Raw genomic sequence first — 24,680 nt, forward strand, 5'->3', positions numbered from 1 at the left:
TACATCTGCTCAGCCATAGCCTTATTTATCTTATTCCTCTGAGCCACAGACTGCTTATTGATGTTACAAAACATATCAACAAGCATCACTAACACACTGGGTGACATTTTACTCAGCTTTGAGAATAGGCGATTGCAATCCAATCTTTGCATTTTGAAAAATAGTAACACCAGATATAGTTCTCTGGATGTGTTAACAGCTTTTTTTTTGTGTGTTTCTTTTTGTCAGTCTTCAGGACAAATGAGTGACTCCAGTCAGAGTTTTACCTCTCAAAGGCTATCGCACAGCTTGTTAAGAGAGAGGGGAAAGCCTTCAGGCCCGACAGAGATATATCATGCAAATATGAAGAAGTCCGAATTAGAATTCATAACCTCCCATCTGTCTGCAGAGAATTCACGTTCCGCTCATTTGAAACAATATGAATGTATTTAAAAAATCAATTCAAAATCCACTCAGAGGTGTCTATTCTGCCCTGTGAATCTATGAATATGGAAGTAGGAAGAAACCGGCTCACAAATTAAGAGATAAATGGCTGATATTACAATGCATTTGTGTGGTTTGAGAAAATATCTGCCCATGTTTGTCTGTCGGTAAAAAGACATTTCATCTCTCTATTTAAAACTGAACAAGCAAGTAAAAAATAATTCATGACTTTAACAACAAAATACTGGCTCAAGTGACAATATGCTGATTCTCTGTGGTTACCATCTCACAGTTCTTTATAAAAGCCAATGATAAGTCAATAAAAATTGGATTCTGTTAAACATAATGAATAATTTCATTTCATATGAACAGGGTGTGTATTGAAATAAATGTCCAAGCAACACCAGCACCAGCACATGAATAGTATACACAGTAGAAAATAGATGCTGGTAATAGTTTCATGGTCTGTTCAGTCTTTTTTCTCTTATGTTGTGCGGTTGCGTGAGGGATAGTTTCTCCAGCTGTAAATGTTGGTGATAAATATGAGTCACTCCTGAGTCACCTCATCGCTGTGTTTAAAGCTTTTTAAAGAAGGGCTGGCTGACCCAGCTCTGTGTATTTGTTGGGAATTATCCAAACTCACAGGTTCCCTGAACTACACCTACAGCTCTCTCTGCCTTCACTTCAACTCAGCAAGAGAATGAGGACAGGGAACTTGATGTTAGTCTAACTTTTGGGTGTCCACACATGCTATCATTGATACTCCAAAAAAAGATAAATTAAGTATAAAACATATTTTTGGCATGTTATTTAAGGTTGTTAGATTCAAGTGTTTTGTGACTTTATGCTCTTTCAAAACTTACATTTGAGTACATGGATTTCTGAAACAACAAAATTTAGAATACTTGTAAATACATCCAATTTTTAAAACTAACATGCTTGCATTCACCAGCTCTGCTGCTTGTGTTGCAGGACAGGATCTTATTGGGGTCCAGCAGCTCCTCGGGTAGCTCTCCCAGCTGTCATTATTACCGTCATTACTTCCTTGCTCTAAAACTAGCCTGAGACAGAAAGTAATGTTTTTGCCACAGTGTCAACAGGCAGAGATGAAATATGTCGGATTGATTTGATAGGAGTTGTGTTATCAGGTTGTTCTGGTATCCCATTTGCTGGTGAGAGTTGATTAGTGTTGTCGTAGGGTTTTGACCAATCAGGTGGTGGGAACAGCACAGGCGATTGTGGGCTGCCGTCTACCAGATCTGGACTCAGTTTACACTATCCGAGTCCAGAGGAGGGCCAGACGCATTGTAGCCAATCCCACCCATCCAGGCAACAAACTGTTTGTACCACTTCCATCAGGACAGCGGTTCAGGAACATCAGAACCACCACCAATATAGACTCAAGGACAGCTTCTTCCGCAGAGCTGTGAAAGCAATAGCCCCCCTGTAAAGGAACATTTGCATATCATCCCACACCCACCCTCTTGAATACACAGACTACCTCTATCACACACACACATACACATGCACATGCACACACACACACACGCACACATACACATACACCCTTACTGACAGTCAAAACAGGACTTGCACTAAGCTGCACTTTCACTTTTTTGTAAATACGTTATTCTATTCTGAGGGTGTTTTTTTTATTTTTACTATTTATGTACTTATTTATGTGTTTTTATTTCTGTGGCTTGCCGGGAGTCTGCAAAATTTCGTTATGCCTGCATAATGACAATAAAGAAACTTGAATCTTGAATCAGAATCAAGTATTTAACACACTAGGATGAAACTAGACATACTGGTATCTAGTTTGGTTGATTTCCTTTAGTGTGACTTTAATCTCTGTCCTGGTGAATTCAAGAGAGTTTGATTTGATTTTTTAATCTACATTTATATATAAGCTGTACAGTACAGTACATACTATATCAATAACAAAAATCAATTTGTAAGTAAAGATAATTTTGCAACATAGGTTGTATTGTACGATCCTATGATGGGGTATTTTTATACTCCAACTTCATATTTAAAAGAAAGTTTATGTTAGTTTTTCTGAGCCTAATGAGCTGATTACATAATTAAAGCTAAAACGCACTTGGAATAAATTAATGGTGATTTTGTCTCAACAGAAGTCAAAAGGCCAATTTGTAATTACAAAAGAGAACAAATGGGTTAAGTCTTTGTGTGCTAATGCAGCACAGAATAAATCCCAGAAATGACAGCCAAAAACCAAAAACAGCATAATTTCAATACCACTACTTACAACCATGAGAATAGAAGTAGCTGAGGGTGAGATTACATTTCAAAATAACATCATGTCAAAACCACAAAGGAAAAGTACAACATCTGTGTTTGGGTCTTCTTTGGCTTCCCGAGGCATCACTGTGGCATCTGGAATAAACTCTCCCTCCAGCGTGTTCTTGGGTTCACCCCAGGGTTTCATGAAATTTGGATTTCTCCTGGATACCTTAGGATGCCAAAAAAACCACCTCAAACAGATACAAAGGCTTCTCACCTTATACTTACAGATGAGTTTAGGCCCTTAGGGAACTATTGTGGTTTCCTACTGTTCTGTATATGTCCAGTCTTATTTTGTGATCACTAAAAGTCTCATCTGTCAGCTTCTATTCACTAGTTTGATTTCTCTACAAACATAATAGGTGGAAATTAACAGAGATGAGGTTTGTCAGTTGAACAAAGTAAACCCCCTTTTGAAATTAAGATTAAATTTAGATCACCCAGCTCAGAGAATAATAACTGTTTTAATTCAAGGTACTCATGTTTAATTTCTCTTGTTGTTTAAAAGCCTTTATGCCTCCCAGCAGACAGCTTAAATTGTCACAGTGGGAAAAGTACAGGCAGAACTAATAAAACGAGCACACACTAAATTAAGGCATGCCAGTTATTAATGTCATTAGTTACACCTTTGTGTTACAAGACGAATTGCAAGGGTATACAAATGTCTCTTGCAATAAGACAAAGAAACTCTCATTTTAACGGGTCAAGTCATTCCTTTTGACAAGTGGAAAAAGCAGAAACGATATGCTGAATATCTGAGGTGTTTAAAAGCTGAGAGTCAAACAAGGTCATTCGAAATTTGTATTCAGTAAACAGATTTAAAGCATTTAAAGGGACACGGCTCAGCTCACATGGGTTTTGAGGACAGATTTATCTGTATCATTACCGTCTTGAAGGCAGGAGACATGCTGTCAGAAGATGTGACCGAGCACGAGCATGAAGGTGGAGGAAACAGCATCAGTATTTGGTATTTTTGACTTGCCTCCTCTGTCTGTGTCCTTTATATGTTCATGTTTACAAGATAGCGAGTCACTCTGTAAGACTGAACTTTGGAGTAATCCAAACTCACGACTCACCATGATAATGCTAACATGTCAGTTTCAGCAGGTATATGATGTTTACAATAACCAATGTCTTTTTTTAAATTCTAATTAGCTAACATGTACTAATGAGATCTATCATGAAACGTGTACAATGGGATTTGCGTATAATTCAAAGTCTTTGTCAAATTTAAAATGCAACAATGGTGGATCGTTTTTATTTCTTCACTTATCTCAATGCTCTTTCACCTTGTTATGGAGATTTTCATTGCAGTGCTTGTGTCATTGCTCTTTATCCTGCTTCATCCTTCCTCTGTCCTTCTTCCACCCTCTTCCACTTTCCCTGCCTCAACCTTGTACTGACCCTGCCTCAACCTTCTACTCTCCCTACACTGGACTTGAACCCAGAACCATTGCACTGAAAGGCAGCAGCCCTGTCCACCACACCACAGGTTGGAAGTACATGTTTTTTTGGAGTCTTTTCCTCACATCATTTTGTTGTAGTAGTTCAAAAGCACAGCTCAACCGCCGCATTATGAGGAAAGTGTTTCCTTTCCATTTCAAATTGGAAGCCCATAGTGGAATTTGAACCCAGAACCATCAGATCAAAAGGTAGCATGCCTGTCCTGAACACCACAGGCTGCTTTGATGAGCTTTCTTTCTAAGGTCTTTTCATTACATAATTGGATATTGTACTTCAAAAGAGCCGTTCAAATTACAGTGTGTGGAAAGTGTATTAGTCCCCACCAGGATTCAAACCTAGGACCCTTGCCTTGAAAGGCAGCAGCCCTGCCCACCACACCACAGGCCAACTTTGCATTGCTTGTCTCTTTAGGTCTTTTCATTTCACAACTATTTTGCAGTAGTTTAAAAGCACAGGTCAACCACATTATGAGCAAAGTGTTTCATTCCCATTTCACATTGCAAGCCCACAGTGGGATTTGAACCAAGAACAACCAGATCGAAATGTAGCAAGCCTATCCTCAACACCACAGGGCTGCTTTCTTTACTTAGGTCTTTTCATTCCATGATTTGAATATTGTACTTCAAAAGAACAGTGCAAACTATAGTTTGAGGAGAGTGATTTATTTCCATCTCCAGTCCCCCCACCAGGATTGAAACCCAGGACCCTTGCATTGAAAGGCAGCAGCCCTTTCCACAACACCACAGACCAATTTTTGCTGTGCTGGCCTCTTTAGGTCTTTTCATTTCACATTTTTTTTGTAGTAAATGCGGCTCTTGTAGCGTTCTTCAACAGATTTTCATGTTAGAGAATGATGTTTGAGAGAAAACTTAATGAACGCTAACACAAGAGTCACTGAACTTTCATTATCCCAAACTGTCTGCTTTAAATCAAGACACAAATCTGTTCTGCTGTTGATTGTACTAACCGGAGGGTTCTTTGCCGTTTTGTCAGTGAGTTGAAAGTGTGCTTTGGTTAGCGATAAGGGGCGTGACATTGATCCTGTGGCTCCACCGGCCAGATTGCTTCTGCCCAGGCCTTTGTTCCAAAATACATCACCAGAGCAATATATCAGTCCCTGTTGAAAAGATATTTTGGCTTCAGTTTTCTGACAATAGGAGGAGATAAAGGCACACTGTCCATGTTTTTATGCAGTCAATGATCTCAACTAAAAGAAAGATATATAAATCACAGCTCGCTTAGATTATCCCAGCTCACAGCAAGTTGAAATTTCACTTTATACAGTGTCTTTCAGAAACAGAAGTTTAATTTGCAATTGGAAACCCAGTCTTAAGTAGCTTTCGATCTATTCCACCAGATTCAAGTCTAGCGGTGCCTCAGTTGTGTACTGTTGATGCAAACATTTAGTGAAATAAATTCTCTGTGATAAATGTTTGAATGCAGATAATAAAAAACTCACGTGTGCAATGAAATTCTTTGTTTCACTTAAACTGTACACTCAAACATGAAGAAGGGAAGGCACAATAGTACGATTTTTCAAATGTGAATTTGATTTGACACGGTGTCTTTGGAACAAAAGACTGCTTCCCATTGCCTTTTTTTGAATAATTTAGCATACATTGTGTTTTGTACAGAGTGACAGCACTTTATTCTGAGAGACAAAGGCATAAGAAATTGATAGGATAATAGAGTATATATCTGGTAGATAGAATTCACACAAGGAAATTGTCAAAGGAGGGCCTGCCTCTTCTGTTAGTCTCTCTATGAGTCACTTAAGACTAATCGCTGTGATGATATTGAATCCTCTAAAAGCACTGGCTATATCCTATTTCTGTTTGAATTAGAGAGAGAACACAGTGTAACCTCCTCTGTTAACAGCAGTTCCAGCAAGTGTCTGACTCCATCAGTTCAGACACAGACCACCTGCTGTTAGCATCCTGGTCTCACTCCCCCAGGAGAATCTGAACAGTTAAGGGATCACCTCAGCACAGATTCAATACTCATCAAATATTCACAACATGTTGGATTCATAATGAAAGTAGCATGTCTTACATACTATCAATCAAAGCTGCTGTTGTTGGAAACATCTACTCAGAGAGCATCTGTAATGGCACATGAAAGCGTGACAGGGTTTCCATGAGGTTACCGCAGGGCAAAAACATGTAAATTACAAGCTCCTCATTCATAGCGATGTCTGGAAATTTCTGTTTAGCAGTGTAGAAACAACCTTGCTCCATATGCATGTGCCATTCATGTATGAGTCAAAGTGGGGTGCCTGAACTGTAAAGAGATTTTTGTTTATCTGCTTTTTTAAGATTTCTTACCTTCAGAAACTCCAAAGACATCCAGCTATAATGTGCGGCCATGTATTAGTGTGGCCACTAAGAAGGTGATGCTCAAACAGAGGAACAATTGGCTATCAACCAAGAACACTTCTCATTAAATATGCATTTTACTCTACTGAGAGCACACCTCGAAAGCTGTGCAGAAAAACTGACGACACCTCAGGACTTTATCTTTGGATAAAAAAAGATCATACTTATCAACAGTGTCAAAAACCAATCAACTTTACAAAATGTAACAACCTAGAACAAACTATACGGTTGATGTTGGATCTCAGAGGCCCTTTAATATTAATAAGTCAGCAGTGAAATACAGTAGAACGAGGTGCCAATCAACCAAGCAAGGACATTAAACTCTGGCAACTTATGATAAAATCCAAAGCTCCAGTGAGCGGAGGCAAAACCTTGCGGTGTGACGAATTGAAAAGTAATGCACTCATAGTTCATGGTCTGTGATACTTTAAAAATTTGTATGAAGATACAAACATAGTGAATTCATAAAAAGTTTTCTCTCAAAGTGGTTCAAATCTTAAAATCCTTGGAAATACTTAAAATCAGTTATACAACAAAAACTAAACTTTTATTTATTGTTAAAAGTAAGATGTAGCCATTTTTTCCTGTGATCTACTGAGTAGTCTGAGTCAGTTTTATATATGATCAACTGCTTTTGTCTTTACCCACATAGAGATCACAATGGGTGCATCTCAAAACTCTAAACTGCAGTCTCCTCGCTCCTCGGCCAAACTGGAAGTAGTTACTGACACCATTTTAACTTGCGTCCCAAAGCTCTAAACGCTGCTGGAGGAGAGAGGAGCGAGGAGAGAGGAGAGAGGAGCGAGGAGCGAGGAGACTGATCGGAGGAGGGATAATCGAGGAAACACGAGAGCAGACTTTGCGGAAGTCTTTTCTCTGACAGACACGCCCCCGTATCGAATATCACTCACTGATTGGACGCTGCAGCGGCTCGGACTTAACCGAAACTTAACATCAGCTGAGTTTAATAACAGAGATAAGACCATAGACTGTATAAAATATGGACGTAGTATCCGTGACGTCACCCATCTGTTCCTGAGCGCTGTTTTGAAGCAAATCGACGGCAGCAGCTATATTGGTAATGCAGAACTCAACTAGGCAGAGTGTGACGTAGTGTGAGCCTCTTAGCCAATGGCTGTGTGTTCCCGACCGGGAGTCACATCAGTCATGTCCTTATTTGGGCAAAACTCGTACTCTTAATATCTTCTTAACCGTCTTCTTTACAGTGTGTGCCATTAGAGAGATTAGCTTTGTAGGGCCAAGCCGTTTTTTGAACCAGGCTGTAAACATGTTTATTAATGCTGCAAAGATCGTCTTTTTCCCATTCATGTCTATGTGGTTTCCGGTGTTTCTGCAGCCAGCCTCAAGCGGATTTTCAATGTATTGCAGTTTATAGCACTTCCGCATGGGCTTCATCGTTTGAGACTGGAGTTTGCCGCTTGGATAAGACCTTAAAACAGTCACTAAGGGTTTCCTGAAACAGATCATCAACATAGGTCGGTTTCTAAACAGTCTGTATGTGATGAGCTGAGATTAAAAAGTGTTTGATGTGAGTTTTAAACACAAAATACTGAACGCAAAATCATAAATTCAATGTAACAGAGGGTGGATTATATTATATCTGATTGTTTTTGTCAGATTCACTGTCTAATGAAATAGCGTAATAGAATCTAATATCATAGATAGAATATATGTTAATGATCAGGTATTCCCCCTGTTAGTTTCCCTGTTGTTCTCGTTTTCTTCATGAAGAGAAGTCTGACAGTAAAGTTTGTCTGTTTGTAAAAACACTTGTTATATTTCCTGTCAGGTAAATAAAGTTTCATATGAGGCTGATCATTAATGTGCACAGGGTTTGAAAACAGTTGCATGGTTTCTATTTTCTCTTGAAGTAATAAACCATTTAATACTGAAGCATTTTAAAAGTGAATTGATCCGTGATGCTTCAGGACAGAATAAACAGAGAGCTGATTCTCTTCATGTGCAGGTGTGTGTTAAACAGGTAAAGCAAAGAGACAGAACTCTGTTACTGTTTATATTGATCAGAGTTATTACAGTGAACATGTGTGCAGACACAAACAGCTGTTAAAGCCTTCATCACAAACCGATGTCTCTTCATGTGACGCTCCGGAGGAAAGGACGTCTCATTTCTCTTCATACAAATCTCCTCTTTCCTCTCTCTTCTGGTTTCATTTCCTTGCATCTCTGGTGGGCTGGACTAAGACGAGGAAGAGACGCGAGGATGGACGTTTAGAGTTTTGAGATGCACCCAGTGGCTGCTCTCAAAACCGCCTGCTACATACTACCTACAAATGCAGTGTGCAGTAAATACTGCATACTGCTTTCTGCATACTGTGTTTGAAGGTAGTATGTAGTATGACTGTTGGATCGGTTTTGCAGTATGCTGGGTCAGGTTTTGCTGGATTTCTGGTGTCCAAAAGTGGATGTAAACAACGGCCAAGCCGATAGTGAAACTGCTTCTTTAGCGGCACTAATGATTTTAAAAGTTAAGAAGTGGTTTATATGGAATTTAATCATTTTCAAAGCACCTAAAAACTGAGTGCACCCCGTCATATACAGAGAAAATAAGAAGAGAGACGTAGAGCTGTGCATTGTGGGAAACAGTATGCAAGGCAGACTGGTCTGATGCCCACTGTGACAATTTCCTGAATCAGTAAAACATCTGGCTAGTTTTGTCATACAGGAGATTTTGCACTTGTTCACTTCCTGTATACTACATACTGAATTTTGGCCAAATCAGTATGTTGTACTATAGTAGGCGGTTTCGAAAACAGCCAGTGTTTCTCCTCTTAATGAGGGAACACCACTGAATCACTCTCATGTTTATTGCTCCCTTTTTTTAGGGTTGTAACAATGGCAGACAGAAAAAGTGTTTCCAGGAGAAGCCCAGAACCAAACTTATTGACTTCATTGGAATCATGCAAATCAGGTCTCGTTTTTATATATCCCTACATATGTTGCATTTTGTGATTAAGAGATGTCCAGAAAGCCAATGTAACTTAGGTTAAAAGCTTATGTAGAAACATGTGCAGTGCATTCAATTAGTTTTCACTCAATTCATGCTAAACAGCCAATCACTTGTTTGAGGTCAGATCTCACACAGCTCCTTTAGAACATTATGACAGACTTGATATCAACAGTTTTTGGATGTGCACAAACACTACAAGGACACTTTTAAAAAAAAAAAGTATTTCATGACTGAAACAGGGTCGTTCTGTTAACACTAATTTTCTATATGCTGTATATAGTTTCATTAAATCAGTGTGCACATGTATCAGTGTATTTCATTGGGAGAATTTGGTGAATATTCACTTTTACTCTCCTTGTAAACAGCTTGAATGAATATATTTTGTGAATAAAAGCAAAAACATGAATATTTAGTCTGTTAACCCGAGTGAAAACATTCACTTTATTCTGAGTGCATTACTTAGACAGCAACAGCTGAACCTCTGGGTTAAAATGTGTAATTTGTGGTCCTTGAAAGTGTTTTTGATTTTAGACTTTTAGTCTGAAATCCATAAATTAAAATTTAATTTAAAAAAGTGCCCTAAAAAAATCTATCTAAATCAAAAAATAAATGTTACTTAACATTGATCTAACTTCAGACTTTGAAATACCTGAATCAAATATGCAATTTGGGCACATCATCAGGCTACCACAATGTCACAAATAAATCACAAATTTGGTTAAAGCTCCTGTGAGGAACTTTCAGTTTGTGTCAAGTATGGCGCCCCCTGTGGACAAAGCGGTGCTCCTCAGATCCTTGCCAATTTTCTCCTGTGCATGAGTAAAAAGTCTAATCTCATCATGCGATCTCTCAGCAGTGAAATGTATCACTCACTGTGAGTATTTGCACTAGAAAAAAGTGCTGTTTCTTCAGCGTGTTTTAAATTGTCTCACCTACACACCTACCCCCTCACAGCGGTTACAGGCATTAAAAATAACATGAAAACCGTCAGGTTTGTAGCTTTTGGTCTTGTTTGCTTTTTGAGGTCATAAAGAGGCATTCATGTTAATTTAATTATGTTTTATAACCTCTCAACAACACCCCACAGGAGCTTTAAATATATATTTCCCAAAGCCACTATGTGTAAAAGTTGATTAATTAACAGGGAATACGTTTCAGCAGATAAAAGTAAAAAATCAGAAGCAAACAAGTGTGACTGAAAGCATGACCTTAAAATAGAAAACCTGATAATTACAAAACTTGAAACTATGACAGGTAGGCAGAGGAATAAAATATTCAATAAGAGGAGCCTGTTCTCATAATTATAGACTTGCTGTCATGGCCTATCAGGAATCATGTTCTTATAATTGTAAACAAAGTCCCTGCAGTGTATGGCAGATATATTTGTTGTGTACTAGTTGAAAGTATGTTTCTTTTTTTAGTCCTGTGGAAAAAAACATGTCTGTTGTTGTCATTCCTGAAGTTTGGATTCTTGCATTTGCTGTGAGAAAATGTCATATAGATAGCATAGAGCAGCTCTGTTCATCTGCTTCCTTACAAACCCACAAAGTATCACATTTTTCATTCTGTCCTCCCTGTGGTAGCTCAGATTACTGTGGATATGGACACAGTCATGAGGGCAGACTATAACAGAATCAATAAGTAGAGGAGCACAATAGCTGGTATCCAAAGTTTGTATAGTGAATGGTGTGTTTCATAGGTGTCCTGAGATACACGGTGGACCGCTGCAGTCCCTTTTCTGAGGAGTAAAAACAGCAATAACAAGCAAGAGATGAACCCCCATGATTGAGGAGGGGGAAGCAGCAGGCAGTCCCTACACCGATAATTCAAGTTTAATCTGAGCTCTGCAGGCGTGCACACAAAGAGTGAGCCGTGCACCCCCACAGATTTACTCCCAGTAGTCTAATGTTATCAAACACACACACACACACACACACACACACACACACACACACACACACACACACACACACACACACACACACACACACACACACACACACACACACACACACACACACACACACAGGGAACTCTGAGAGAAGTCTGGATACAACTAGAATTACTCTCATTTCCAAAGAAGTTATCCTTGATATGGAAGGAATTGCAACAAGATTGTGTTGACATGCCGGGAGCTGATACAAGCTGCTATCAGAGAACATGATATAAATCACATTCAGCTGTAAAGAACTGTTCCAAAGTCCCCAAAAAAGTGGAGTAAGGCAACATATACACACACACACAAGGTGATGAGGTAATGGTTACCATGGAAACATCGATAAGACTGATGGGCTGTGATTGTGCAGCAGAGCTACAAGTCCAGACCAATTTAGATAAATATGTGACAAAATGAAAAAGATTCAACTGATTCTTTGAGCTATACAGGAACATAGTTTACGTTCTCTAACCAGTCAGAGGATCTCATGATTGTTTGTTTATATTAACTTATCACGTTTAGCTGTCATAATTATATAAGTTAGTATAGATCTCACCATTCGAGCTACGCCTGCCTGTTTGAATTGGCACCTATTAACCTGGGAGATGTGTGGGGCGGCTTCATTTCTCGACAGCTCTTTGGACTGACATGTTTGTTGCAGTGTAGGGGCAAAGTAACATCGTACAGACGTGGTTAATCGTGGAGTTGGTCGAGCAGATGTCTGCCATCGTCCCTGCTGCTGCTGCTGCTGTTGTGTTGACCCCATCATCTTCCCTCTGTCCCTTTGTTTGCAAACGGCATCTTGCGTCTGCGTTGTGTTAATTTCTGAGGCTGTGCACAGTCAACACCCCAATCACACGCGTGGCAGCCATCATGCCCAAGCGTAGGCGGAGTTAAAAGAAAGTATAACACAATATTATTGCAGTGATTAAGAATGCAAAGGAGGACAACAACTCCTGTTTTACTCACTATGTAAGATACATTCTTGTGATGTGTTTTTTCATGCTTTTCTTTAGATAAGCTCCTCAGCAAATGTGGAATTTTTTTGTCAGTGTTACTCTTTTTTTTTTTTTTTTTTTCTGTTTACAGTTTACATTGCTTTAAAGTCAACCTTGAAGTCTAGAGGCAGCCACTTTAATTTATCTTAAACCTTTATGATTGGAAGTTATTTGATCGAGACATGGGGTCTTATTTTCAAGAGACCTGTTCTGGATAAATACAAACATCACAACACTGAGTGGCAGACATAAAAAAAAAAAGGACCTGTTGTAGACTGACAATACAACAAGGAAATACTGGCAGACCGGTTCTATAATAGAAAACACAACATCATAAAACAGATCAGCGAAAGTGTCGAAGAACGAGAACAAGTTCCCAAAGATACTTTCTTCATTGCCCCAAAAGATGTTTAAAATCCGCCAGAAGGGGGCGCTGGTGGCCTAGCAGTCTAGGTGCCCCACGTGCAGAGGCTATGGTTTTCATCGCTGGTTGCTGGTTTGACTTCCGGCCGCTGCAATGTCTTCCCTACTCTCTGCTCCCCATGTTTCCTGTCTCTCTTCAGCTGTCCTATCATAAAGGCAAAAAGCCCCAAAAATATAACTTAAAAAAAAAAATCCGCCAGAGGAATCAAGTTGTGAGCTTCAGATTGTGCTTTAGTGGTTCCAGGTTGAGGGGGCGAAAAAGAAAATGCCTCTTTGCCAAGCTCTGTGAGTCATAAAGTCCTGGGAGTGTAGGCTATGGCTACACTGTTTACATGACATGTGTGAGGATGAGGCAACAGTCCAAGGATGGATTTGTAAAATGAAATTATACCAATGCAAAATTCTGTGCATGGACAGTGATGACCAGATGACCAGGGAGTACAAAATGCAATGATGTGTGAAGGGTTTACAACCTGTTAGAACCCTAAGTGCTCCATGATAGAGAGCATCCAACGAATGAGGAGACTGAGCAGAGCCATTCACATCAATAATATCCCCATTAACAAAGGTGGCAACAAGTTGTTTCCTTGCCTTAAAGGAGAAACAGGGTTTGTGACGGATGACATCACTGAGACTACGTCCTAAGCCATGTGGATTATTAGGTAAGGGGCTGAAAGCTTCATGACTATCATATCATTTAGGTATGAAGACTTGCGCAGAGTAAACAAGCGCTCTGTTCGTTGAGCTGCTTGAGGACAAACGAGGCAGTAAGGTAGAACTTGTTAATTAACCCAATTAAAATTAATCACTCATTAGGGCTCAAGCAAAGGAGCCATGAATAGATGTGCTCGCAGGTTTTTTTTATGCTCTTCTGTCAAGATCAGGATTATTTGTTGGCGAAAGAATAACAAGGTAATCAACCTGCTATCATGAGAGAACAAATGCAGCCTCCTCTAATTAATAGGGTTTTTTTCCATCATAGATCAGGAGATCCATTGTGCCAGCATAGACAGCGTGTTGACAAGCGTAGCAACTGATTTAAGCTGAAAATGTCAGATCAAGGAGCACCCATTATTGATCAACACATCAGACTGTGTTTCAATCAGGGTCTAACACAGGCAGAGACCGTGTCTTTTTGTTCTCCCTGAGATAACATTCATATCAGTACTGCTTATGAAAGAAAGCTATGATCCTCTTCGCCATAACAGTAATCAGAAAGTGTGATGAAATGAGCCAGTACTGATTTCCAACCCCTGTGATACATGATCTTGTTATCTACAGAAAACAAGCTTTGTTAGCTTTTGATAATGAATAATTGAGCTGTTATCTTGAGATAACTGCAGGTAAAAATAAATGTGAGCACAGTCATTCTTGTACTTTGTCCACAAACGACCCTTTTTTTTATGGTTTCTTTTAAATAATTTGAGTATTTCATTCTACAGTTTGTGAAACACTGCTCACTTAGGGTGTATGTTTAATTAAAGTGCTATTAGACGTGTTTGCGATAACCTTTAAATGCTCAGAACGAAGACATCAAAGAACACTCTTATCTCCAGGTTGCTTTTAGTTATCATTTCTTAATTGCTGTCTTTTTCAGCTCTAAGACCTGATGTTTGTCTGTTTGACCTTGGAGAATGTCAAGTCTTTTTGTCAACAACAGTGGATGCACCTTGAGTTATGCCCTGTTGTACTCGTGTGTCACGTTTGGCAAGATGAACGATCACAGCAATATATTCGTCCTGGCTGCAGCAATCCATCAGATGTCAACACTGTTAAGACGGCAAAGCCTGCTGCATGGGCTGCAGCCTGCTTCATGCAGCTCCTCAAACGGCATATGAATCAGGTGTTCCCAGGAGTCAGCAGCAACAGCGTGAATAGTGACATGGGAGCTAACAACGCAACAGGATATTGGGATTCATTATCACCTGATATACCACTACAGCCCCATCCTATCAAAATCAATGTCGCTGTAAAACCATCAGTGAACAATTCTTCATCAAAACAACCCTTTACTGCTGGCAAGATTAGAATATAGCAGAGTGGTCTCACAGAATTAGCATGTTTTTTCTATCTAGCAGCTGCCTGATAACTGTGAAAGTAGTTTAATTTTAGCCTATAATGCTAACTTACTATAATTTTTAGCTCCCTCAGTGAGCTCAATGGTTTCCTCATCCTCGTTATCACATCCTTTTGGGTCAGCACCGAATGACTTTTTGAGTACTTTCAAGTGAGCACGCTTTCAAGTGTGCTCCTCTCCACACACGGTAGCATGTCTTTCGAGGAGATTGATAAGTTCACAGATGCCAAGGCTTCTACTTTAGTTTTTTCAGATGAGGATGGTGAAAGAATACTTTTTCCACAGACCGCCTCTCAAGCTGTTTTTGATTCCTGGGATGCCATGTCCCAGCACTTTGAACATTTAGTTTTACTTATTAAGTTAAGAAAAACATCATGATATGATATGATGAATTATATGTGGATCAATTTTAATGAGTTAATATCCATGTCCAAATAACTACTTCTGAGTGTACAGAGAGACGCTGCGTATGACGTCATCAACGCCACCACGCAAGTCTTCACACACTTGAAAAACCACACTGGCTGTGCTTCACGAAGCAGCAAGTAATGAGGAAAGACAATGCCAAACCACTGTACCGGTACAGGGAAGACTAACAATGATCCAACAAGGGAACTAAATACACAGAGTAATCAACACAGGTGTGAACACAGGACACAGGTGAAACTAATCAGGGTAATCACAAAAGGAGGAAAACACACAAGAGCATGACATATAACTAAACTAGAGACACAAGGATCAGAACTACAAAATAAAACAGTAAACACAAGACTAGACTAAGAAAACACAACAAGAGACATGGATCACTAAACACTCAAGGGAGACAAATGAGAACTAATACAGAATAAACACGGGGAGGAACCAAGGCATGAAACACAAGAACTAAACTAACAAAACCATGACATGTACTCAGTTTCATCTAGTATGTATGAATTAAAAATATAAAAAAAATTTAACTAATACTTTGTAGTTGGGGAAACTTGAAAAAAAAAGAAAGAAAATAATTGAGTAAACAGAAATCGTATTTTATAATTTCAGTTATACTCAAAAATCGTATTTCTGCTACTTAAAAACTCTTATGTATCAGTTACCACAAACATTTTGAGTAATTTCAACTTGTTGGGGTTTACAGTGCAATAGGTTCAGTTCTGTTGTGACAAAGGATTTTACAGCAGCTGTTGAAAGTACACTTGTTGCTTGAAAACTCCCAGCGATCCACTCCAGCACTGCTGGAAGCGTTTCCTTTTATTATTACTATTTATTCCTGAAAATTGGCTGCAGGCTGTGTAAAGTGGCGGAGAGTGCGCTGAAACAAACTGTGAAGGCCGTATTTTCTTTGTGGAAAGAAAAGAGTGGGAGGCAGTGCCGTCTTTTACTGGAATCAAACACAAGGCCCCCAGGGTCAAGAATCATGGCAGATCTGCTATTCACAGCCTTTGATAGAAAGTTGGAGCCTGACCACATCAGTCACAGGAAACTGTAATCCACAGAACAGTTTAGTGCAATTTATCGGGTGAAAAAAGGGTGGGTTTTGCTTCAGGAAAGGAAAGAAAAGCATTTTAATCTCATGGTGCGAAAAGCAGTTAATAAAGGGTAACACATGAGTCACTCTGAATGTGGCTGTTGTCAGTAAATACTAAAGAGGGGGAAATAATAGTGGATTACTATTATTATCACTCACTAAACGAACAATTCAACTATGATGAAAAGAGTTGTGATAATAGGCTTTTTCAAGTCAGGAAAAAAACTCTTTGTTTGTTTGTGGCATTCATTTATTTCCTCAAATGAGAGGGCAGATGGTTAAAAGTCAAATTATTCATTCTATTCCAATGATGGCGCTATCAGCAGCAATTCATTACTGCATTTAGCTCACCGAGTTCTCCATTTCATCTCAAAGATGGATTGAAGCAGGAAGCTGATAATTGCAAAAGACATTAAAGTTCATTTTTTTCCAATGAACGAAAGTGAACTAAATACTCCTGCGGTAGTTTAAAACGCAACTCTGTTTTCCCTCTCTTTCTGAAGCTTTGTTTAATGTAATGGGAAGTTGTAATTGGAAAATAGTCTGTGTGGAGAACAAAAGGAGCTAAACCCACTCTGCCATATATCTTGGAAACCATCTGTGGGTATCTAATAAAGAAGTAGATGTGAATTATATCTTTAAACAGACATTTGCATACAAGTGCAGCTATCAATCCACTCTAAGGAAACACAGAGCTGGGCACGTGTCCTTTAATACATTAATCCTTAATAATTAGCGATTGTATTGACTTTTAAAATGAATGTTAATTTGAGAAAGGATTGTTGAAACCTTTGAATTCATCACATTAAATTTGATTTTACTTAACATCCTCATTTCCACGTTAAAAGTTATCACACTGCTGACAAATCTGTGTCATGTAAGTTAGTCAGGGAGAGGAGAGAATTTGTGAAAGATGTTATGCACTGCAAAAACTAAAAATCTTAACAAGTGAAATTGTCTCATTTTTAGTCAAAATGTCTTATCCCACTTGATTTAAGGTATCTTTACTTCACAAGTAACATTTGAGTAAGATAGAGGGACTTGTTTTAAGACAATACAGCTTAAATATCTTGTTAAGTCAAACAATCTTGAAATTATCTTGTTTTGAGTTGTAATTTAGAAGAAACAAGGTTTATTTTACATTTCATACATTTTTCAAGCTGATATCCTATTTGCAGAAGACGGATAATCTTGATTTAAAACAAACACTTTACTTGATTTAAGTGAATGCATTTTATTGGAGAATCTATCAGAAAACAGCTCCATTGATAAAAGAAAGAAAGAAAAGTTGTTGTTTTTTTAAGGGTGGGTTACAGTTTTCAGGCACTGTTTCTTCTAAATCAGATAAAAAAGTATACATCCTCAAACTACATGCACACAATGAAACACCTACTTTTGAGCAGAGCTGGCTTATCCTAAAAAACAACATGACTGAATATTAGTATATCCAGCTAACTATGAGAAGACATTATATCTCAAAATGCTCAAATTAACTTTGTAATCTTATTTCAAGTACAAGATGGTCTTAAACCTAGAGAAGTGCCACTATAATACAACTCAAATTAAAGTGAATATATCTCAAATGAAGAAGTTGACATGAAATGTATAGTGCAAAAATCTTTTTTTGGGTGAAAAAATACTAATTGTTAGCATTCCTGGCTTATTCTGAGACACTAAGCTTTAAAATACTGGTAACAAATTGCTTAAAATTAGTTTTCCCTGCTAATTTTAAGATCACAGTTTTCTAAATATTACGTCTTATTTTAAGAAATCTTACCAAGCCAATTTTCACTTGTTCTATTGGCAGATTTTTTTGTTTTTTTTCTTGTTTTTGGAGGGGCATTATTTCCAGTGTGAGACACTGTCTCGCCACTATTTGGCACCTGTGTCCCACAGACTGACAATGATAGTGTAGCGGGCATACCCACAGTCAATTTGCTTACACAATTAAAGAAGGAAGATTGCAAACAACTCGATTGAGAGCATACAGCCTTTTGTAGATTTTAATTCGTCTGTGGTTCTCTATGTATATAATGTGTTGGATTAAATCTTTTACTGGACTTACTGGAAAACTAAATACTGCACCTTGTTCCACTTTCTGATTGGTGGATGTAAAATCCAGAAACCCACCTACCATACCTAAGTTATTTCATTACTTAGGCTGCCTACATTATCATTTCAAGTCTGAAGGAAGGCACGTCTGATCTGGGAAACCTTGATAATAAGCATACACCATTTAGAATCCAATTGTAAAAAATGTTTCCTCTCCCCTATTTTTGGCCTTTTTATGTAGAAGTGTCCCCAGGGAGTCACTTGAAAGTCTCATGACCGATCTCTTTGCATTCTCCCAGAATGCCTACAGTGATCATTAGCATGGTTTTTCTCAAACCTTCCTAAGGGAATTGGGTGCAGATCATGCGATTACAAAGTCAAATAAATCATTTGCATGGTACATTACTGTAGAGATCTTTGAGATATTTGGTTGTTGTTTTGAGTTAACTTGTGTAGCTTTACTTCCTTGGTTTCTTTTCCTGCCTTTGTGATTGTGTGCCCTACCCTTCTTGTCTTCATCTGACTTAGGCTACATTCACACTGCAAGGCTTAATTCTCAATTCCGATTTTTTGCTCAGATCTGATTTTTTGTTTGCCTGTTCACATTACCATCTATAATGTGACCTGTATCCGATTCCAGTGTGAACTGTTTGCGGCTCCGAACTGCCCCACATGCGCATAAGAACAGTAACAATGACGTCACATGCAGCTGTTTCACAAACATAAACATGGACAAACTCAGAATTTTCACCTTTGTTGCAAAGTTTTTGTGCAGTGGGAGCCGGAGAATGAATGACCAGGTGTGGAGGAGGTCAAGTATAAAGAAAAAGAGAGCCAAATTGCTTGTTTTGGCTTTTTGCAGAGCTGTGGCCACAAATACGATTGAAAGGTATATTTATTATTTATATTTATAAAAAGGTCCAAGGCATTGCGGTCCCTCCATTGACTTGCTCCATGCTATCCTTCATTTTTGCAAGGCTACCGCTGCGCAGAATTGTGACGTGTGTTGCTATAAAGTGACATGAAAGTATGAAATGCGCATCAAATCCACCTTAGCCGTTCACACTGAGGTCGCATTGAAAAAAATCAGATCTGTATCTGATTCAGGACCACATATGGAACTGGTCTAAATCTGATTTGAAAAAATCTGATTTTGGCCAGATTTGAGTGTTCACACTGCCTCTAAAAAATCTGACCTGGTCACTTGACCCCCAAAAAATTGGATTTGGGACACTTTTGCCTGCAGTGTGAACATAGCCTTAGTCTCCCCTGTCCCTGATTACCCCATGCATAAGTCTTTGTCCTCCCCTGTTTCTTTGACCATTCATTTTGTTAAAACTTGCTCCATAAGTATGTATATGTTTCATCATGGCTCTCTTGTGGCTATTATGACCACCTGAGTAATCAAATGCAATCAATACAACAGCTCAACCATGAATTCTACCTTTATGAGGCTTCCACATTTTCAGTTTTTTTTGCTACGTCAGAAGGGTGATAATTGTAGTTTATAGTTATTGTTGAAGTTTGTCAAAGCTTTGTCCCAATTCAGCTTTTTCTAAGATGAATAAATCAATAGTCTGCATTTGGGTCCTTAAATCCTGACATAATTAGTAAACTATGAATATCTGCATTTTATTTTTTCCACTCCATTTTTTTTTTATCCAGTATAAGTATGATAGGTGATTATCCTCCTATGAACTGAAAATCCACATTTCTCCTGCACATAATAGACGAAGCAAATAATCAACCATCAAATCAATGTAATTTGGTAACACTCCAAACCTACACAACCTGAACAGGAGGACTCAATTCTTTGAAGATACAGGGTACAAGCAGGAGGTCAAGATGACCCGTAGAGTCAACATGGTGAAAAGCTGATTCATGCAAACCTCTTAGGAAACAAAAGTAAATGTTATAAAATGATGAGTGTTATATAAGGATGTCCTAGGGGAAACTTGGTGGGACGTAGGAAATATATATGACAGGGTATTAGTTTAAAACTTCTTAAATCCCACGGCAGGCAGCTCAGTGAGTGCTCTATCAGGAGGCTTACTTCACAAAATGTCAGGCTTACTTTCCTGCAAAGTGTAGCTGATCACTTCACGGCTCAGAGTAGAAACAGCAAAGTGTTACTGTACTTATGAGACGTGTTTTTAATGCATATTAGGTAATAGGCAAAAATGTAATACTTGTACAAAGTCAGTGAGTTCATTGGCCTCTGATTTTGCAAACCGAGAAGATTTTTTGAGGTTCTCTTTTTTTAAATCGTATCTATGGAATTGCGGTTTCCCATTTCTTAAATCCTTTCTTCAGTGTGCAGGTGGAGAGAATGATTTGCGTACCTTTACAGTAGCTCATAGTCCCAAGTTAGCACAGATAAGAATCAAATAATTCTGTATTATACGAAAGTTATACAGACACAGCGAACAATAAAACAAGAGACACTTTCACCTCTTGAGTTTTAGAAGTTTTAAAAACATTTCTTTGTTTTCCAATCTAGCAGACAGCTTTTTCCTTCAGGAGGTGAAATGTTTCCTTGAATTCACTTTGTTATGACAATGAAGTTGCTGTTAAGCTGACAGAGTTTGTCCCCCATGCCCGTCAAGATTCTAGAGTTAGAGGATGTGATATGAGCTGGGTCCTGGTTTAGGGGCCAGATCATAGCCTTCAGAGATTGCATTTCAAGACCGACTGCATTATAGCAGCACGACAAGGCTATTTCATTTTGAAGGCTACTTTAGTGTCTGACAAATGGACCAACCTATCCCAAGGGTCACACCAATTCAAAGAAGATGGCAATCTCTCCTCATTCGACTAAGTGCTCTTGATGAGGACACATCACTGAGTCTCTCTCTCCCTTTTTCAGGTGGGAACAACAAGCAGCTGGATTTAATGTGAGTTTTTGGTTAGTGACCAACTGACTATCATTATAACTGTTACTAAAAAGAGGGAGCCTTGGGCTTCAAACTCTTTGTAAAATAAAAAGTTGAGTTCCATGACATTAGTTATGTTAGCTAGCTAGCTAGCTAGCTAGCATACCTAAAGGTGCATTTCAACCAAGAGTTCTGGGGTCTTTCAGCCCCTAGAACTACTTTACCCTGAACTAAAAGGTTCTGTGCCCCCCATTGTTGTCTGCGTTTCGACCGCAGGGCCGAAGCACCGGGTAGATTGTGTAAATCAGGCCAGTGACGTATGGAGGAAATAATAGATAAATGCACTTCACCACGAGACCAGTAGAGGGCAGTAAGTCAAAGACGGAGGCCATTCATCACAGATGACACCACAGAAGAAGATGGGCTGGCAGGTGTCATTATGAGCAACACGACAATTAGCCTGTTAGCATGGAAGAGACTCAGCTCGCGCCGTTTTAGATGGTGCTATATTTCATAACAAAAGGATTCACTGGATCAACACGTGAGAGGAGATAAGCGCGAGTAGCAAAGACGTTTCAACATGGCTTTAAAATCATTTTCACTCAAAAAGCCATGGCAGAAATCGCCAGTGTTTTGGTTATAACAGCGACCCTGTGAACTGCAGACTTTCAGCCGGATGAGTCCCTCATAAACGTCTTTAGACGATCATTAAATACTTATCTGATGAGGATATTGAATCTTAAAACTCCCTCTGTGTTTCAACAACTGTGTAAACTCCACAAACACTGTTACGTTCAGCTGAAGGTCTCCAGTTTACAGGGTCACTTTTAACACCGGGAGTGACGCATTCGCAGTGAGCTGAGAGAAGACTACTGTTACAAGCTGCTAAATCAAGTGAATCACAGCATCTTCTTTTGAAAATACTCACACATACAGAAAAGATAGAACAAATGAAAGAAAGAGAAATCAAGTGAATCACAGCTGTGTGATGTTATTGTTGACGACAGGCAGAATAAACACACTGCGGTTAATCTATCAATCAGACAAGTTCAGCATTGCTGGCCCTGCCCCCCGAAAGCCCTGGGGCTTTTTGAAAAGTACTACCCCCCTAGCAGGGGCTTTTTAGGGGGGAGATTATCTACCCCTGAACTAAATTTAGATCCTAGTTCCACCAGTCGAAACGCACGTAGTTCAGGGGTAAAGTCCCTAGTTCCGGGGTAAAGTTCCTCCGGTCGAAAAACGCCTTAAGGCTACAGGAGCAGCACTCTGTGAGGCAAGAGTAAGGGCCAAAACAGCTGGTCCTTCAAAGGATGCCTGATGTAAAGCCTTTACAGGTAAACTTGAGATTTTGGGTCAGCAAATGGGGAAAATAGTTCAAATTAAAATATCAAGTAACCATAATATACTATTTAGTCATTCTCAGCTTATTTTCAGATAAACAGATTTCAAGTTTCCTTATTTATGAACGATTATTGGTTGTATGATTAAATCAAAAGCTTAAGTGAAACATACCAGATCAATTTAGCCGTTTATTGCAGCTTTTGTCCATAGCTAAAGGGATGAATCACAAAACAGCGGCACATAGAACTGCCCTTAAAATGCAGTTAAGCACAAAGGCATACAGGGAGAAATATGGAAGCTGTGATCCTAATATATTCATCCAGAGTTCCATCTGTTTGCCAGCTTATCCTAATTTCTAGCTTTCACTCTTTATGTCTTCCTCTGTGAGGGCAGCATGATAGACCTGCATATATTTTGGAGATCAGTGCATGGATTGCACTAACTTTTCTTCACTTTAAAATATATAAATGAAACAACAGAAATTCTGGTACAGGGACTCAGAGCACTGTGGGGGAGCGTGATAACGCCATGTAAGTCCCTGATACAGACAAAAGAATCTCCAGTTAAGAACTCTGGGTTTGGTTTTGTTGGCAGCCTATGTAAATAAAAAAAAAAGGGTTCTGTGTCCTATAATCTTTGTTGACATTGAAACAGTGTGTTTGTGCTTGTTTGGTGCTCAGTGACTCACGGTGACCTTAACTGCTTTAAAATCAGAGAACTGCGGCGGTGTGTCAACAATAAGCAGCACTTTTTTTATCTCAGGGATTATTGTTGTTTAAGCTCATGTCACCACCTGCTCAGTGCAGGTCAAAGCGTCTGGATGCACAATTGTGTTATTTTATTTTAGGAGCATCAGTGAAATAGGCAACCTGCTAAACATTCTGCATAAACCTGTTTTAAGGTGATTATTTATTATTTGAAAACCCCATTAAAAAACTGCATTATGTCATGTCCTGTTCACATAGGTTGTGTCTTTCATTTATGTCAAAGAATTTTTTTACTCACCTCTCCCTCTCGTTGTGAAGGTCTGTCTTTATAATTCTATTCAAAGCTCCTCTTCTCTTCCTCCCTGTACCCAGAAATTGATCTCAGCATGCCATTTTGAAGGGGTCTATATTTCTGCAATACACCCTGGGAAGAAAGAAGGATATACGTTTTTATATATTTGACTTGAACACTGCTGAGATCATAGAACAGGAATAGGCCATCACAAACCAATGTACAGAAAAGTAGCTGTGCTACATGTTACTTAATATGTTGGTTTAAAATGACATATGTCTCATTAAATGGCCTATACAGTAGTAGAAGTAAAGACTCCCACTCGATTGCAGAGTAAACTACTATCACGTGGTGTTAAAAAAAAAAGATTGAGGACCCAAAATGCAGACATGAATAAAAGGGTTTGATAAACAAAAACTGGGCGATAAGCAAAAACTTACTTTGATCAAAGTCCAGGGTGCAAATGACAAAATCCAACAAAAATCCACTTGACAAAAGCAGAAGATTCCCAAGAAAGAACACGCGAGGAACACTGTTGAACGCAGGAGAAGAAACTTAGGTAAGACTCAATGAACTGTCAAAGAGAGGTGAATACAGGCGAACAAAATAAACAGGGTAATCAACACAGGTGTGACAAAAGATGCAGGTGAAACTAATTTGTGTAATCAAACAGGAGGGAAGCACAGAAGGGCGCGAAGTAGAACTAAACCAGGCACAAGGAACATATGACACAATAAAATGGGAAACACTACGCATACAAGGAGTACAAGGACACAAGGGTGAAGAATGAAATACAAAAATGACAAGTGAAACTAAAACAAGAAGGAAGGAGAGGGTGGATACACTGTGAACAAAGAAGCATTAAAATATCATCCACCATCATTCCCTTGTGTTTCCTTCCCCC

The 24,680-nt window shown here is 38.9% G+C and overlaps 1 long non-coding RNA gene across 3 annotated transcripts in view; it reads right to left on the reverse strand.

The window, feature by feature from the left end:
- The window catches only part of LOC117815389, a 133,870-nt gene extending 109,488 nt beyond the window's left edge, over nt 1–24,382 (reverse strand). For 2 of the 3 annotated variants that reach the window (XR_004631801.1, XR_004631799.1), the window contains exons 1-2: nt 24,217–24,382; nt 23,783–23,908 (exon numbers count right to left, since the gene is read on the reverse strand). This is a non-coding gene — a long non-coding RNA (uncharacterized LOC117815389). Of the gene's footprint in view, nt 1–5,158; nt 5,309–23,782; nt 23,909–24,216 lie in introns of all 3 variants that reach the window. The other variant, XR_004631800.1, reaches the window with a different exon arrangement.
- Between the last annotated feature and the right edge of the window lie 298 nt (nt 24,383–24,680).

This window comes from Notolabrus celidotus, chromosome 7 (assembly GCF_009762535.1).
Source record: "Notolabrus celidotus isolate fNotCel1 chromosome 7, fNotCel1.pri, whole genome shotgun sequence".
Classification (NCBI taxonomy): Eukaryota; Metazoa; Chordata; class Actinopteri; order Labriformes; family Labridae; genus Notolabrus; species Notolabrus celidotus.